At 36.1% G+C, this 17,241-nt stretch overlaps 1 long non-coding RNA gene across 1 annotated transcript in view; it reads left to right on the forward strand.

The window, feature by feature from the left end:
* The window catches only part of LOC101750715, a 424,944-nt gene that overhangs the window by 70,178 nt on the left and 337,525 nt on the right, over positions 1–17,241 (forward strand). The window contains exon 2 of the long non-coding RNA XR_005862065.2: positions 14,728–14,777. This is a non-coding gene — a long non-coding RNA (uncharacterized LOC101750715). The remainder of the gene's footprint in view (positions 1–14,727; positions 14,778–17,241) is intronic.

The following is a 17,241-nucleotide window of genomic DNA, read 5'->3' on the forward strand; positions in this document are numbered from 1 at the left end:
TTTTAATTCCATGAATGACTTGATTTCATTTCACAAATCATAAAATATCTACCCCCCACCTTAGCCAACTTAATTTAGAAAAGTAAATGAATTTTCTATAATCAGCATCCATACTTTTAAGGAACTCATGGAATTGGCAGAAACACTATTTGAATACATATTACAATACTAATTAAAAACATACCACAAATTATTTTATACTTTTTGAAAGCTTTTTGAGACATTGAATATTACAATATTTACCAGCACCACATGAGTATTCTGGATACTTCTTCCTCAGTGCTTGTGTCAGCTTATTAACTTATTTTACAAAATTACACAAGCCCAAGTTTAATAACTACGTAAGAGAACTTACATGTCTGCTTAACAACAAAAACTGTCTTCACAGGTATGCATATATTGGTTGGTTGAAATATTATTGGCAAGCACTGTGTTTTACTTGCCAAGCAGCGAAAGCACATATAATGTGTCATACACACGGGTTTCAATTTGGCGGTGTGTGTGGTGAGTGTGAGAGGTGCAGTCAGCCCTTCCTTAGTGTTCTCTTGTTGTCTATGCAGTCTATGCTTGAGCTAGGTGTGGTCAACAAAAAAACGGCACCCAGTGACATTCCTCATCACTTGCTGAGCATTAATGGAGACCAAACAATGGATGTGAGCACAGTGAGGTGGTGGGTTGTCTGTTTCAGCAGTGGCAATAGTGACAGTGCACCTTCGCTGGTGCAGATTTTTTTGAGCATGGTATGCAGGCTCTTGTTCATCTCTGGTGAAAGTGCACAGCTAATGGTGACGGCGTTAAGAAACGGCGTTTTATAGCTGAGAATTTGCTCTATCAAATAGTGTTGTTTTGCTCTTTGTATCTGTTGTAGTTTCTATGGAAATAAATAGGAGGCATTACTTTTGGATTGACCTTCATATTTGGTGTCTTTCAGTGCAATATATCATCGGTGAAGATGTTGCACTGTGCATAGAAAAAAAATCTTCCAGCACAATTCCCTCCTTGTGAAGCCACAGTTGTGATATGCAGTACCTCTGAAAACCTGATGTGTAATACCTAAGGAATGAACTCACAGGCAAAAAACTCAATATCCGATCAGAAGAAGACATTAGGGCAGAGCCTGCTTTCTTTGTAGGTTCGGAAGCACAGCTGAGTGAAATCCATTAGGCTGTTCCTACTTAGAATCTGAGGAAATCCTCTCTAGAGAAGCTAAGGAAATATGAGCATATTTCAGTCAGTCACAGATATCCCACTTAAACCTTATTTAAAATCTGTCTAAGGAGGAACTGATATTTCATCTGTGAAACTGTAGTGCTCCTCTTCTCTAGGAGGAGGCTAGTTAGAAGTATTTTAATTATAGTGAACTGTTTAAATGGATATATTTTTTGATTCCTTTCAAGAAGACTTGCTGTTCTCAATACGAGAGATTGGAGCACTATGAATTGTCAAGGAAGTAGTCTTTAAATACCAATCAGTGTATTTTTGAAGCTTAAGATAAAAGCACTGCTAAGAGCTGTGCATCAGTCCCGTTGAAAGAGAAGTAAGACTCCTAAATGTTTCCTCTCCTAATCCGAAAGCTTGTTTCATTCAGAACGTTCATAGTCATTTTGGGTAATGGTGAAGGTAAGAGGAGACAGTTGTTCCACAAGGGCTACCTATATGACTTTGGATGAGATTTGTGGACTTGTTTACATGTCTCAATAACCCAACAATAGAACTCCTGCTTTCAGCTAGGCACCAGAGGATCATTCCTTTAGTCCCAGAGTCTTGCTGTGCCATCTCATCCTTGGCTATTCTTATTCAAATATAAGAACTTTGCTTTTCTACATAATATAAAATAGTAACTATTTTTGCTTTCTTCCACCCCTCCAAGGCAAATTAATTTGTTAGTTACTGTCTTTAAATTGATGCACATTGGAAAGGAGAGCAGGCTGCAGATTTTCGGCTGCTTTTCAAGAATATACATTTACAGTTTTATTGTATCTCTGTGTAACAAAAAAAATGTGATACAGGAAGAAAAGAAGTTGGTGAAAAGTGTTTAGAATTCTGGGCCTTCTAGAGTTGACTACAGCGGAATGAAACATAGATGGATACGTTTATTATTTAAAGAAATGATAGGTAAATTAAATAAAATAGAAGTTGTATTTAATAGAGAGACATACAGAAACAAGCTGTATTATGAAACAACATTTCACAAGACCACATTTAATCATAACATAGCAAAATATGAGGTCTGGGATTTTTTTGGCAGATGAAAAGCTGAAGGAATTCTTCCTATCTTAGAACAAGGGAGCTGACTTTCTAGGAGCTGAAATTCCACAAGCAGGATATATATATATATTGCAGTGATACTCTGCAACCGTAATGCTACAACAGTAAATTGAATTCAAACTTTCTGCATTCTGGCCTTAGAGACAGAATCAAAAGCAGTAGAGAAGAAGCAGGAATCGACTAGAGTCAAGTTAATTAGTCGGTGAACTAAATGAGTCAATAAAGAATAATTTCACCAAAACATAACTGTGAATGCCAGCTTAGGTCAGCTGGGATTCATTCCTCTGCTATTCAATGTAAGAACCACATACCAGTTGACGTTTCAATTGATGTCACAAGCAGCACTTTAAAAAATCTGCATTTGGTTACAAAAAAGCTCTAGAGATGTTAACTCTTCATTCTTTGTTGTTTGTTTATCTATTTGTATTTTTCTGAGGGGTGGGGAGTGATTTTTTTGTTGTTGTTTTAATTTGACTTCCCAAGTTTCTAAAATTAAACTGATATGTGGAAATGTTTTGATATCAAGAAAAAGTTGAGGCTCCCTACTGTGTTATTCCTGTGGTGCATTAGCAACATGGATTTTCTTTAGACTCCTCAACAATCCTCTGGATGGGTTTATAGGGAGATGAGAGCTTAGAGAACGTATGAGTCCTCTTTCTGATCTCCAAGTTTCTTTACAGCTTAAGTTAACAGGGTTTCAGGACAGACCTGGCAGAGTAGTTTCTGTTGTCTTACATGGGGAATCTTAAAACACTAGTTTATATCAGGAACTGGAATGTGAAAATGCCACTATTTAATAAAATGTCACACATCTGTTTCTATCCAGTGCTTTCTAGAATTCAATAATCCAAGATAGCTAATTGTCAGTATTGGTACTTACAGAACCATTATAATATATAACAACAGGAGGTATTACCTTTCTGTCATTTTCCTGAAAAATGTTTCAAAAACAAATTGCCAAAGTAGACACAAATTGTTATTCTGATTCTCTGTATAAGGTGAAGAAGAGAGATATAGGCTTTAAACATCACTTCTTTCTCTATACACCTTTTGATTCTCTTGGTTGATGGCTTCTGATAACAATCCTATCAAATAAATTTTTTTCTTAGTTGTGATTTTACAGAGGATGAATTCACTTTATAATTCTAAAAATACAGTAGTATTCATGGCTGATATTCTTTTTCTTTTTATTTTACTTTTTTTTTTTTTGGTAAATATTGTATTAAAAGTATAGTAAACAGCATAGAGATCTTATTTATAAAGAGGACAATTTCCTACTGGCGTGAAATTTTACATCTGGTAGTAATATAGTTATCAACTTTAAATATTTACTTTCCCCTGCGAAGTAAAGGAAGAGAGTTAAGTGCCCAGGCAATGGGCATATGTAGTTTCAGTTGCATTAAGTGTTTTGATTCATAGACAAATTCTTTTTTTTTTTTTCATGTTGGTTATACCTATATGTTTATTGAAAGTGATACTGATAATAAACTGCTGAGTTCCAAAAGATGTTACAAGGGCAAAACCCCATTAGTCCTTGCTTTGGATACAGTTTTAAGAGTTTCTAACAGGGCCTATATTTTGATCAGGAATTTTCAAACCTCAGAATCTCTGAGCTCTACTTAAAGAGCGTGGTTGATACATCTGTGGTAAATTTTGTCATACAGCATTTTCATTTAATTAGATTGTGAACTCTCAATGACTTCCTGAGAGTAAATTTTCTTGAGAGGAGAATTATAAAACATTAGATGAGGTAAAGGACTTGAGCATACTTGTCCAGAAGAGATTGATAAGAACATAACTAAGACAGCTGTGAGTTGTGCTTTAAAATTGTAAATGATGCTAGTAAGTGATTTTCACTTATGATTTTATATAGAGTCTCAGAAATTGTCTTCTACAAAAGCTTCTCTAAATTACATTCAGTTAATTAGTATGTATGTAATATTAGTAAATTACATACAGTTAGTGATCAGAACGACGATATATGAAGTATTTTGGTATGCATTATGTAGGAAGAAAAGGTTGAGAGTTGAATTTGCTCAACTTTAAGAAGAGAAGGCTAAGGGGATGTCTTAAGGCTGTCTACAGCTACCTAATGTGAGAATCTAGAAAAGACAGACTCTTATCAGAGCTGCACAGGAAAACAATGAGAGGCAAAAGATTCAAGTTAGATTACAAAGTATCCTCATTAGATCTGAAGAATTTTTTTTTATTTGACTGAACCTTTTGTTGATCCTACTTTGAGTGGGTGATTGGACGAGATGACCTCCTCTGGTGCCCTGCTACTCAAATTGTTCTGCTATATGTTGTATTTGCAGTTTCAAGGGAGCAGATGAACAGGTACAAGTTCTTTCAAGACTCAGTTTTGTAAATTATCCTCCTATTCTAGCTTTTATCAACATTTAGAGACCAGGTGAGGTATACTGATTATGCTAGACAACACTTAACTCTTCTACAAGATACCAGATATCCAGGTGTGGTAATTCAGCAAAATTTTCCCAAACTTTTATCAACTTCATTTCAAAATTACTGTGCTAGATTTTTAGTTTTTTTGCAGATACATGTGCTTACCCTTAGGCTCCTTGGTGGTACTCCCTGCGTTTTCTGCTGTCACTTGGATGATGTAGTGGCCTGATTCACTCTGCTGTGCAATGCTGTAGCTTTTGATTGATGTTTAATTGAATAATAACTCTTTGCCCCTTGTCCATTGGGTAGAAGACAAACTATACAGATTTTCAAGCTGCAGTAAAATGCCATTATAATACATGCAAAAGCTCCACTTCAGTGTTATAAAATCACTTAACTGTAATACTGATAATTTTGTTTAATGCATATTTTTAAATGAAAGCAGCCTGGTACTATAATCCCTTTAACGTTGGAGGAACTTAAATCTAATGGAAGGGCAGATGCTGGGACACAAGCTGCTAAAAAGATTGCTAGAGGATGTCAGGTATAACTCTGACAGCTGTATCTGCTTCTGTTCAGTAACGAGAAAGAATTGGTCGAGGATGTGGTAATCAGTAGTAGCATTGGGTCTGATGATGATGAAATAGTGGAGCTCGAGATTTTCAAGGTAATAACAGAAGAGAATGTCAGAGTACAGTCCTGGAGTTTGGAAAGAGTAAACTCAGAGGAAACTCGGAGTCAGATCTCATTGGAGGCACCTCTAAAGGTAAAATTTGCTCAGAATACGTGGCAAATTTTTAAGGACAGTATCATCCAGACACAGGAGCAATCCATCCCAATTCTCAGGAGAACCAATAGATGTACTGGGAGAATGACTTTGCTAGGCAGGGAACTAATGGCAGAAGTCCAAAGTGCAGATGTTCCTCTGGTAAGCCACTGGAGACAGCTGTATGTCCCTTGAAGAGAACAGTGGGTAGACTGTTCTGCCAGAGTGGAAAAGAATTGTTTAACTTCATGGAAGGGTCTGGCCAAGCTGCAGATTTTGCACAGAAAACTGGTCACTGTCCATCTGAACTGCTTTATTTTCACTGGCAGTGTCTCTGTAACATACCAGCCTATGCTATTTCTAATTTTATATGATTACTAACAGATATAATTCTGAACCATGAACCATGAAATGCTAGATAATGTGAAAATGACTGAAATAACAGAGGTTGCATTTCTTTCAGACTTAAAAACGAGAATTTCCAATTGTTCTGAAGCTTCTGTGTCTCAAGCCTTTGCAGTATGCTTTGCATAGTGTCAAAAGCTAGTTACAACCGATGTTTTTCTCTGAACACTAGGCACTGCTGGTATTGCCAGTCAAGCAAGTTGCACTTCCTATTCACCACATTAAGAAGACATAAAGTGTATGACACAAACAGTGTTGGCCATATATATGTTCATGACACTATTCAAGCTGAATTTTTACTGATTTACTAAAACAATCAGGATTTGGCCCTGCTTACTCTTGGTACAAATCTTGTCCTCTATGTACTATGCATTTAATGTGATGTAAATGATTTATTTCCATTCATTAAATTCACAAGATAGGCCTATATCCTTGAAACAAATTTTAGAATATATAGCACAGTTCATAATCTGTATTAAAAGAAGAAAAGAAAAGCAGCCATGTATTAGGCCATCAAGAGTCAAAAGCATAATTTGAAATGATAAACGTATCCATTTTAAGTTACACATTACTTTGCATAGTTAATATCACTATAATTAGTCATAGTTCCTGTAATTTATTGAAAAAGATGCTCAGCCCCTCTAGTGTACTACAGTGATGAATGTTGGAAGTGCAACTTTGGAAGCAGGAATCAAGAAAATTAGTAACAGTTGGAGAATTAGCATGTAAATCAATAATATCCTTTCTCTTGCATCTTGAGAACCAAGGGTATACATCACACGCTGCATAATGAAAGGCAGGGCAGAAGTTACAACTGCAACCTCCTCTGTACTGCCAGGTCTGATTTTACTGCAAGAAATGTTTAAAATTATTTCAAACGTTAGAGTAAATCTCTAGTAAATATTTGAACTATGTATAACTAGTCACAAATAAATTAAGCTGATTTTATGCATTCTCTCTAATTAGAAGGGCACAGCATTTGTTGAAACGTGATTAGTATTATTCATTAAGCAAAAAATTCTCATTTGTATCTTATTATCACTATTCTGCATAAACCAACATAATTTGTCATGAACTCCCTCATTTGCTGTATCCTCAAAAAGCAGATTATGCTTATTTTTCATTTGGACAGTGGAAAATCAAGCCAGGTGTTTGGCAGCACCAGAGTGTTCAGGTGTAACTGTGCCAGTGATGGTACATTACTAGCAGCGTGGATGAAGAATGAGGCATGGAGAAGCTTGGGACTGAGGTGCCTTGAGGCCCATCCCTTTAGAGTGGTCCTGCTGATGAGACAGGTGGTGGTGTACAGGAAACTTTTTTGTAAAGTCAGCCTTTCACCTTCAAGCGGAAACAAGAATGGCTTTCACAAGCTGCTGCTGCGCTGAAATAACTGGACAAGTTTGTGACCAAGGTATTGATACTTCTGTCTTAAAGTTTCCTAAAATTGAAAAATACCAGTTGGTGCACAGAGGTCTCTGTCATGTCTGAGACGAATCAGTATGATACTGCAGGGGCAGTGCACTGTACATAAATATTTATACGTGACCTTGATTGTAGGATATTATGCAGGATAACTAATTCACTGTATGCATATTCTTCCACTCCTTTTCTCTCATTTTTTTTTCAAGCTTTGAAGAACACCTCTTTAAATATCCCATATTTAATTCTACCCTCATTCACATGCGTGTAAACCATCAGTAATACTGCTGAGGTCAATGGTGATGATTGTGTTGGAACAGAGAAGCAGACTTTCTATATAAGCTCAGTAGTGCTATAGATTTTAAAACAACGTGAACCCTATGTTCCAGATACAAAAGTACAGGAACAGGTGGCCCAAAAGCTGAGTTCTACTAGATGATGTGTCTCTCTTTTTTAGTGTCTTTAAACCAGGATTACAGGGATAATGATATTCAATGGGCACCAACATCTGTAGCAGTAAAAATTGATGTAAAAATGTTAGGCATTGTTATTTCTACATTGGGCAGATGGTAATAATAGATAAATCATCTAGTCATTTTGGGTTTTGTTTCCTGCTGCATTTTTTTCAGGTCTTTCTGATTTGAAGACAACGATTTAAGTTCTTGCAGTGCCTCAGGTAAATTTCTGGTTGCGGTCAAGATCATTTTGGCTACATGGGAAGCCAGAGTCTAGCTACTCTGGTTAGCCGCTGTGTGAATTATTTACTGTTTTCTTAAATTCATGTGATGATGAGTGTCTCATTCATTTTCAGGCAGCATAGTACTCCTGAGTCTAGTGTTGAGAGGTGATCCACTTTCACATTCTCTACATTTCCCTTTTTTGCCTTTGGAGGTGTTATTTTTTTTATCAAAATGGTCTCTTTCAGAAGTTTCATGCTGAATGTGGTGTCTGGTTGTATTTTTGGAGCAAGGAAACAATGAGACAGCCCTGTCTATGTTATGGTATGGAAGTAAATTGCCACTATTGCAAGAGACATGACAGCAAATTTTCATCCCACAGTCAAAGGAAAGGAAAAGTGCCATTTCCAACATAACCCAAAATGGCAATGAAAAAAAAACACGCAGAGCAATATTGAAAAGGAAGGACCTTTGCATATGTTTATGCTAAAATGATGAAAGCATGGCTATAAATATAAACTTCACATCTTGCCACGTAACACTTCATTAATGTTATACATCTTTGCCTTCGCTCAACTATATCTTGTCTGTGAGATAATATGACTATTTTATTTCATTTTACTGAAAATATACTTGTGAATTACAGATACAGACTATGAATAGCCTAAATATCTAGTAAGAGAAACAATTACAATTTCTTTCTTTCTAACATGCAATTTTAATTTTCATAACTCTAAAAAGCATATTCCCCACAATGCAGGCCTGCCAGGAGGACTGAAATCTGCAGGCTATGCCTCTCAGGCTGTTTCCCAATGACTCATTTTTAATTTTAAAGAAGCATTATCTCTAGCTAGTAAATTAACAACAGCCTATAGTGCACACACACTGTCATCCATCTGCTTAAGGCTCTTGTCATTTGACACCAGTCTTGTATCTATAGACTTCATCTGGTATTCAAAAGCTATCAACCCTGCCTCCAAGATAGCCCACCTTCTGGCTCGGGGCTAGAGGAGTGACTCTCCATTTCCAATTCTAATGAACACATAGCTAGCAGCGGTTTTTCCATTAAGGTTCTTAGAAAACAGACAATGCTGGAATGACTTGGATCCAGAACTGCATGGAAAGTGTTTGTAAAAGAGACTGAACTACTTGAAGAGTGCTCCTTCGGCAGCCTCACTTCTGTTTCTGCACTTCTTCCATCAAATAGTATGTTCGGCATTCCCTCCTATTGTCGTGTGCTGCACAGCAGTGTTCATACTGCTGCATTCTGAGGAGTGGAACATATTAACAGATTAAATTCTTAATATTGTCTTTCAAATTAACAACACCATTGTTAAAAAGTTTTGAAAAATAGAAGCAATATCAAAAATCTCATAACTGGTATGAATCTTCCAAATGAGAGAAAGCCATGACATGGTTGGAGAGGAGCAACTATTTCACAGTTGCTAAATTTTGTGTAATTTCACATTTGGCTGCGAATGAGGTAATTTGTATCTTTGCAAATAATTTCTGTGTAATCCGATGTGTGTTGCAAAGAGGTGGTAAGGATTTAAAACGGAATAATGTCTCCTTGACAAACTTCAGGCATCAAAGAAGAGAACAAGTTCCAGGAAGCAAAGGCTTCGTCAAGGTTAGAGAACTTACTCCAGGAGTAATTGAAGTAATGTGACACATGTTCTGGACCTCAAAGGTCACAATTTTTTTAGATTTTCCTTTCCTGATTCTAGTAGATGTGTTTGTCATGGACATAACTGAGAAAAGTTGACATGAGTCATACAAATTGCAGTACAGGTAGGTGACATCAGCGTTTAAAAATCAAGGAAGGCAGGGCAAGTAGGAAATTTTCTTTCTCTTTTCCCCTGACTTCAAGCTTGAACAAATTCTTTCTAGGGTTTTTGTTTTTGTTTGTTTGTTTTGTTTTGTCTGAGAATCAGTGCAGTGAAAAGCTAACTTTGTTGCTGTGTACCTTACGAAATGTATGTTTTATTCATATCTCTTGTATCCTTCTACTGTTGATGTAATGTCACGGTACAAATAAAGGAGGGCTTCAAAGGAGATGTGAGTGATGGTATAACTTGCTGACTCTTTACTCAGGTGTGGAGAGGGAGGGGAGAGCACCAGTACCAGCTTAACACAAATGTCATTATGCTTCATGGTATATACTCAGTCGAGACTGTGGGAAAAATGAGAGATTTAATATAATCAGACAGTTCTCAACCTTGACTTGTCAATGATGAAAAAACAGTATAGTTCAATTTCTGTAAACTCCTTGTGAGGACTTGTTTCTTGTTTCACTAATTTCAGGTCTCATCACTGGTATTAGTCTTTTTTTTGTTCACTGAGTATCTCTCAGAGAATGTGTCTGTAATAGGTGTTTGTGGGACTTTTAAACTTTCTTTTAAATAGAAAGTTTTTCTTTGTGAGATACTGTGGCAGTTTAACAAAGGGCTGCTCTGAAAGTAATGCCTCCTATTGTATGATATTAACCCACAACATCAACAGAGGCGGATGGTGGGGTGGCAGTAGAGGTTGAACCTTCCCACCAGTATCCCATGATGTGTTGTTGCCGTGTGGCAGATGGCAGCAGAGGGGCACTCTGACAGAATGCTATCTGACATGGAAGTGCAGATGTAGTGAAGGGGGTATCAGTGAATTCCTCCATGAGGAAAAAAATGGCACTTGCTGACTGTTTATGGAGACAAAACAGTGAACTTGAGTGCAATGAAATGATGGGTGCTGTGTTTCAGCAGTGGTGACAATGTGAAAGACAAGTCACATTTGGGATGACCATGCAGATTTTTATGAGCATGGCATGCAGACTCTTGTTAATAGCTGGCAAAAATGCGTAACAGATGGTGTTGACTGTGTTGCTACTATCAGAGCAACCTATGTATATCATCTAACAACATTCTCAGCTATATGAGTAATTTTCATGTAATTTGTATGAACAATACAAGCAGCATCTTCAAATGGTCGGGCAAACTTTTTTGTGTACTCACCAAGTATGGAACTGCCTGGAATTATTTTTCCATTTTTTTTCCATTTATTGTTGCTCTACTAAGCAAAAGACCTTTTAATTTGATATAATTTGGGTATTATATCAAATGTTTCATAGTGGGGTCATTTAAAAAAGCTGCTTATGCTCAGGTCTTTGTGATACGTGACAACAGCATCACATTAGAGGTGAAATGGTTGTTGGTTTCTACTTTTTGAGAAAATAAGATTTATATGTAAACAATTTAAAATAAAGTATTTAATTTACTACTAATTATATAGTATATAAAACATTATTTATGGAAGCAAATGAGTCATGATTTTATATTTGTACATTCTCAATTGGCAAAATTAGCCCTCCACGAAATGTAACTCTCACTCTGCAAACATTTGCTTACTTCCTTACCTTTAGGCATCTTATTAATCCTTCTGATGTCAGTGGGACAAATTCTGTGACTATTCTTTAGCAGCCGTAAGTGTCTACAGGTTTAGAGGTCAAACAGAGACTTAAACTTCTATTAGAAAGCATACTTTCTATTGTATATTTTATATGTATATGTATTATATATTTCTATACTTCTATTAGAAAGTATACTAACAAATTGTAATAGGGTACCAAAGAGACACTGGGACTGCAATGTGCTCTCCAATACTTTCTTGCCAAATGCATTATGAATTAGCCAGACTTGGTTTTCAGTTCTGAGGTTTTAATAGTTTTTTAGCACTGCTCTCTGTGTAAGCAAGCAGGTGTTTTTATCTTAATTTTACAAATGCAACAAGTGGATCGCTTAAGGAAGCTGGCTCAGAAACCTGTTACTGGAGCGAAGGGTATAACTGAACAACTCCTGGTTCCTAATTCTGCATTTGGTACATTGCAAGATGTTGTTCTCCAAGAAAATCTTTAGAAATATGTATATAAATTAAAACTATACACGTGTAACTTATTCTACTGAGTATACATTCACTGGTAAATAGTGACTATTAAAAGAATAGTGAGTAATTCTGTTGAATAGCAAGATTATTTTATGACGTGTCTTTTGCCTCAGTCTAACTGAAAATTTTACTATTTACTATTAATTGTCCAATTTAACAGCTGATGTTGATCTTTTTTTTCAGTTGTCTGTATGGATAAGTATAGCAATAGTCAGAAGGTATGGTCTCAAAAGCGCATAAAATCTCTGAAATCATAAAGTACAGCACCAAATTTAAAGGAACAAATGTAAGAAGTGGATTAAGCAGTCTGTTAATTTAGTAATTTTTAGTCAAGGTGTCGTATAGGAAATAGTGCTTTAAAAACTGACCCATGGAATGGGCAGCTGTGAATCACTAAATATACAGTTAGATATTTGGCAAATAATGACAGTAAATAATACTGATCAGTAAATAATACTGAATATCAAGGGTACCAAATTACATAAAAACAATCCAAGAAGATTTGAAAAGATTTATTACTTGAAAGAAATTCTTTATTGTAGGATAAATTCTCCTGAAAAAAAAAAAAAAAAAAAAAAAAAGGAAAGACAGAATATTTGAAGCTAATCTAAAAAAACTCATCTCAAGCTCCACCTCTTTTACTCTTTGCCCCACATTCATTTTGTTTCAGATACAGCATCTTTTCTGCATTTCCAAATATTGAACAACAGCACGATAAATTCAGACCTGCCAACCTCTTTCTATTCATCAAATATGGGCCACAGAAATTTTTCACTGCTTTGACGTCTGACAGGCTAATGACAAAAATTTACTGTCACTCCTTTCCTAACTTTCATATGTTTCTGAAATGTAGGTAAAGAAGTGGTCATTCCTCCACAAGCTGGAAACCTCAGCCTGCCTCAACCACCTTCCAAAGCTATCAAACTACCAGTTTTTGCCTAATTATATAACAAGGAGCTTGACAAAACACACATTACACCCTTTTTGAAAATATTCAAAATTTATCTTTAGTTTGAGCTATACATGTAGTTCATGCCCTGATTATATAATTAGCAGTTATATGTTTTGAGGACCCTGGTCAGAGATGAAATTGTATTTTGGATTTTAACTTTATTTTCAGGTACCTAACGGTCATGAGATTCACTCAGATTTGGATAATAAATTCCTTAATGTCTCTAGATTGTTGGCCTCTCCTCTAAGAAATAAATGTTTTCCACGGCATGTATAATAAATAAAAAATAAAAAATTCAGATGTCTTTATCAAGCTATTTTCAGACTTTCCTTGTCAAAAATTCAAATTAGTTTCTTCTGATTAAGTTAGAAATGTCCTAGGATGCTCTACCTGAGGCTGTAATCTTGTTTTGGAAAAATTTTTGTCCTTCATTATTTTATTTAGGATTTTTTTTTCTTTTTTTGTCCCTTTCTATACCGTCATCTCTAATAATGTTTGTAGTCTGAAATAACGCATTTGAGTGAGGAAAGAAGGCTTAGAAAAAACTTTTTGAAAGAATGGCTGAGTGTAATTTCTATGATGTTCAGGACAATATATCTGTATTTGTATCAGCTGGCTGCGAATGAAAAAACATGCCATTGTATGATTAATGAAAATTGCCATTTTTAGAGTAATAGTAGTATATATGTTCGTGGTAACTATTAGAGTTTGCTATTAGTGCTTCAGTGACATTGGTCACTTAACATCAGACTATTTGCTGTATTCTACAGTCCTCAGCTTAAAGAAGACCACTGTTTTTCAGTGATGGTGCACTGATAGTATGAAGTTAAGTGAGCATGATTTAACTTTAAGCATCATGCTACAGTTCCAATTAACCATTAAGTTGTCATTTACATAAACTCAAATGTTTTGATAGAAACAACCAATTGTTGTAGCTAGAAAAAAAATCAGGCTTTATACAGATCAGTTTAGTAAGCATGAGTTCTTCATGTATTATAAGGAAGTTACTTCAGTTCTCCTGGGACAAATTGCAATTTGATTGACTGCCAATAAGTGAGGTCATACTCTTATCTTTTTTATTTGTTTACTTTTAATTTGTGGGTGAACACTGTGCTCATTAAAGTGAAGAACTCCTCACTAGTTTTAGCCAAGCACTACCATATTCTATATAATGAATTATGTGCACTTGAATCCTTTTCAATAGTTCATCTAATTTTCCTTGGAATTGCATGGAGTACTTTACTATTTAACTGTTTTTTCCAATTTGTACTATTTATATTTCTAGCACAAATCTTCATTTGGTTACCCTTGTGCAGTAGATGTTTGCCTTTTCATTCTTTCCATATGGAAGTGAGATGCTGAGCTTTTCAATGTTTTGTTTTGTTTTGATAGGTAAGAGAAATAATTGACTGAGCAGCTGAGTTAAGATGTTTCTCTACATTTGGGGATTTATAATGAGTACAATGTATTTGAATTACTGCGGACCTTTATGGCTTTGTGTTGTTTTGTGTTCATGTCTGAGAGCAGAGAATACATTTTATGATCATAGTTTTAGGAAAATAAGTCACTTTTTTTCTTTGTTATTTGTATTTAGTGATGTGGCCCTTGCTTTCCATTCCTAAGGTTTGTTGGATTAATTATTTAGTGTATTAGAGGAGTATTGAGAAATTCTATTTTGGTGGCAAATAGATGCCAGTGACTTAATGCTTTGGGCACAAGGCTAAGCAATATCAGATCTCCGAGGCTTGAGACAGTTAGAATATCCAGATTTTGTCTGTAAATGTTTTCTCATTTGAAAATGTAAACTTCCAGAGTTAATGCTGCCATTACCAGAATGTTGCTGGCACTGCTCCTACGTTAGAAGATAATTGCTGGACTCATTCCTGACATGTAACATTTCTTTCTTTTAGGGAAGTGGGTGACAAGCACACACAGCTCACAGCTAAACTACTGCAATCAAGTAAGTTTTCTTCTTGCCTTCATTAACATTAATGTATTTTCCAAAATATGCAAGGAGTTAATGGAGAAAGCATCTGTGTAGTCCACATTACGAGACAAATTTATTATGCCTTGTAATGAGTTTGTTCCTATACTTGACATGGTGTGTCTCGTAAGCAGTTAGATTTTTGATTGCCTTATAGGCTTTTCGGATGACCTACACATAGATTTGTATTTTTATTTTGACTGACTAAGGTGTTTTCTTAAGTCATTTCCTGCTTTGTCACCCTAGCCTGGAGAACTTTTCATAAATGCTATGAACCACATAAGACTCACATAATAAATGCATTTCTCAGGTAAAGACTAAAACCTCTTTTAGGAGACTTGTATCCTATTTCTACCTAGATGGAGAGCTCATGATGTGAATCTGTAACAAATTAAAAAGAATTCGCTAGTCATCTGCTCATTTTCTACCTTCCTGTCATAGCATTTTGACTGTCACCTTCACTCTCTATCATTCTTCCTCTGTAACGAAGATGATCCCAGACAGTGCCCCAATGGCAGTGCTTCCACCTTAGTGAAATGGCCACAGGTTTTGTACGCAGTGCTTCATTCAGAGCTTGGTGGACTTCCAGCTCCACTCACTGGATTGAGAGGTGGGAAATGTGCAGAAGTGCAATCATTCTCAAGCCTTTCAGTCCCTACAGATTGTACTTTCCTTAGAATTCTGAAAGCAGCTACATTTGCTCTGGCTGTAAGGATGGCAGGCAGATCTGAAAAAATGTAACCAACCTTTCCCTGTCATGAGTTTCAGTCTAACTACATAATAACAGTTTCTTTTCTAACCTCCAACAGGAAACAAATATAAACAGCAAAACAGTATGCTTTAGACAACTATTGCATTAGAGAAAATCAAATGGCTGTCAAATGGACTTTCATTACTTTATTTATAATCACATATAAAATAGCAAAGAACACAGCAGAAAACTTGAAAATCCTTGAAAGACATTTTGCACTGCATATATTGTTGACTTAAGGCAAAATATTCACTTGCTCAAATCAGCTCATTTTGTAGTTTCCTTGTCATACATCTTAATGTCAGCAACATCTGCAGTAGAATTATAATGCGGATCAGTGCAGATTATCACCAGTTAATAAAGAGTCAAAAGCATGTTTTAGGTAGCACAGTCTCTTCAGTTCATTTCTGTGAATAATCTGCCCACGTATTTTTGGTAACAGCATACATCAAACACAAAAGCTACGTGCAGTGTGAGATGTGATTTTTTAATTATTTATTTATTTATTTATTTTGGCACAGCATTTGCATGTCCAAGATCAAACTCAGCAGCTTGGTCTCCTCTTCTGATCTTAGCTCCAAATATTCATTTTTAGTTAACAAAATCATTTGAGCGCTCATTTTGACATGAAACTCACAGGGGAGGTGCTCTTAACTTTATGTACACCTCCATAATCAGAAGGGAAAATATTAAATTAATGAATTCAGAGGATCGTTCCTTAAACACTGATTCTCAGAGTGAATGGAGATCATGGGGGAATCTTTCATCTTAACAGTGTCATTTTAAGTCATAGCAGAAAAAGATCAAAGTTTTGATAATTTCAACTGCAAGGTTTTGGGCGCGCTGCTGACTCATTAAGTGTGAGGTGGAGTTTTCAAAACCATCTTGAGGATGTCCAGAGTTCACAACAGATGAAAAGGGAACCGTATTCCCCAGCCCCAGAGGCAATTTTGAAAATATAATTCTAGTTATTAGTGGATGTTATTAACCATACAAAACTTCTGCCTTATCTTTGTTATCTCAAGAAATACCTTTTCTGAGAGTACTGTTTCTGAGGGTTTGATTGATTTATCCCCAGTTGATTGCATTTTAGATGGTGGCACTTTCCATTTTATGGAAATGCCATAAGGCTTTAAATGCTGAGATTCAGAAAGGGCTCTAGGGGTGAACAGATAACTGTCCAGGACCGTAAGACCTACAGGGTACAAACTAGATAAATTAAACATTGCTACAATTTGACTAGTGCTTGAGCGGGAGTAGAATGGTGTATGTTAGTCTGTACAAGTGTCCCCCACAAGGCTGCTGGCTTTGTTTAGTTCTGAATAACAGGGCAGCACTTGCTGTCAGTCCAGCAGTCACCGAGGACAGTAGAAATAGGCTTAGCAGCTTAACATTTACCTGTAGCCAGTTTTGCTTTTGTAGATCTTGTGAGCCCTTAAAATGCTCTCACAGTAAGCACAAACATTGCAGGTGAATACTGCAGCATCAAACAACCCACTGGTTTCAAGGAAATGCTTTTAGGATCAGAGTTTTTTTGTAGTAAAGTCCACGTTGTGGCCCAAACTACCTGGTAGTGAAAGTTTTAGAACTGTGTGGCTTTTCCCCAGTTTCCACAGAGATGTGTTCTCCCACCCTGTGCTCAGGAGCACTCAGAAGAACTGGCTGCGGTGAATGTAGAAGTGTTACATG

This window comes from Gallus gallus, chromosome 8, assembly GCF_016699485.2.
Source record: "Gallus gallus isolate bGalGal1 chromosome 8, bGalGal1.mat.broiler.GRCg7b, whole genome shotgun sequence".
NCBI classification, from domain to species: Eukaryota; Metazoa; Chordata; class Aves; order Galliformes; family Phasianidae; genus Gallus; species Gallus gallus.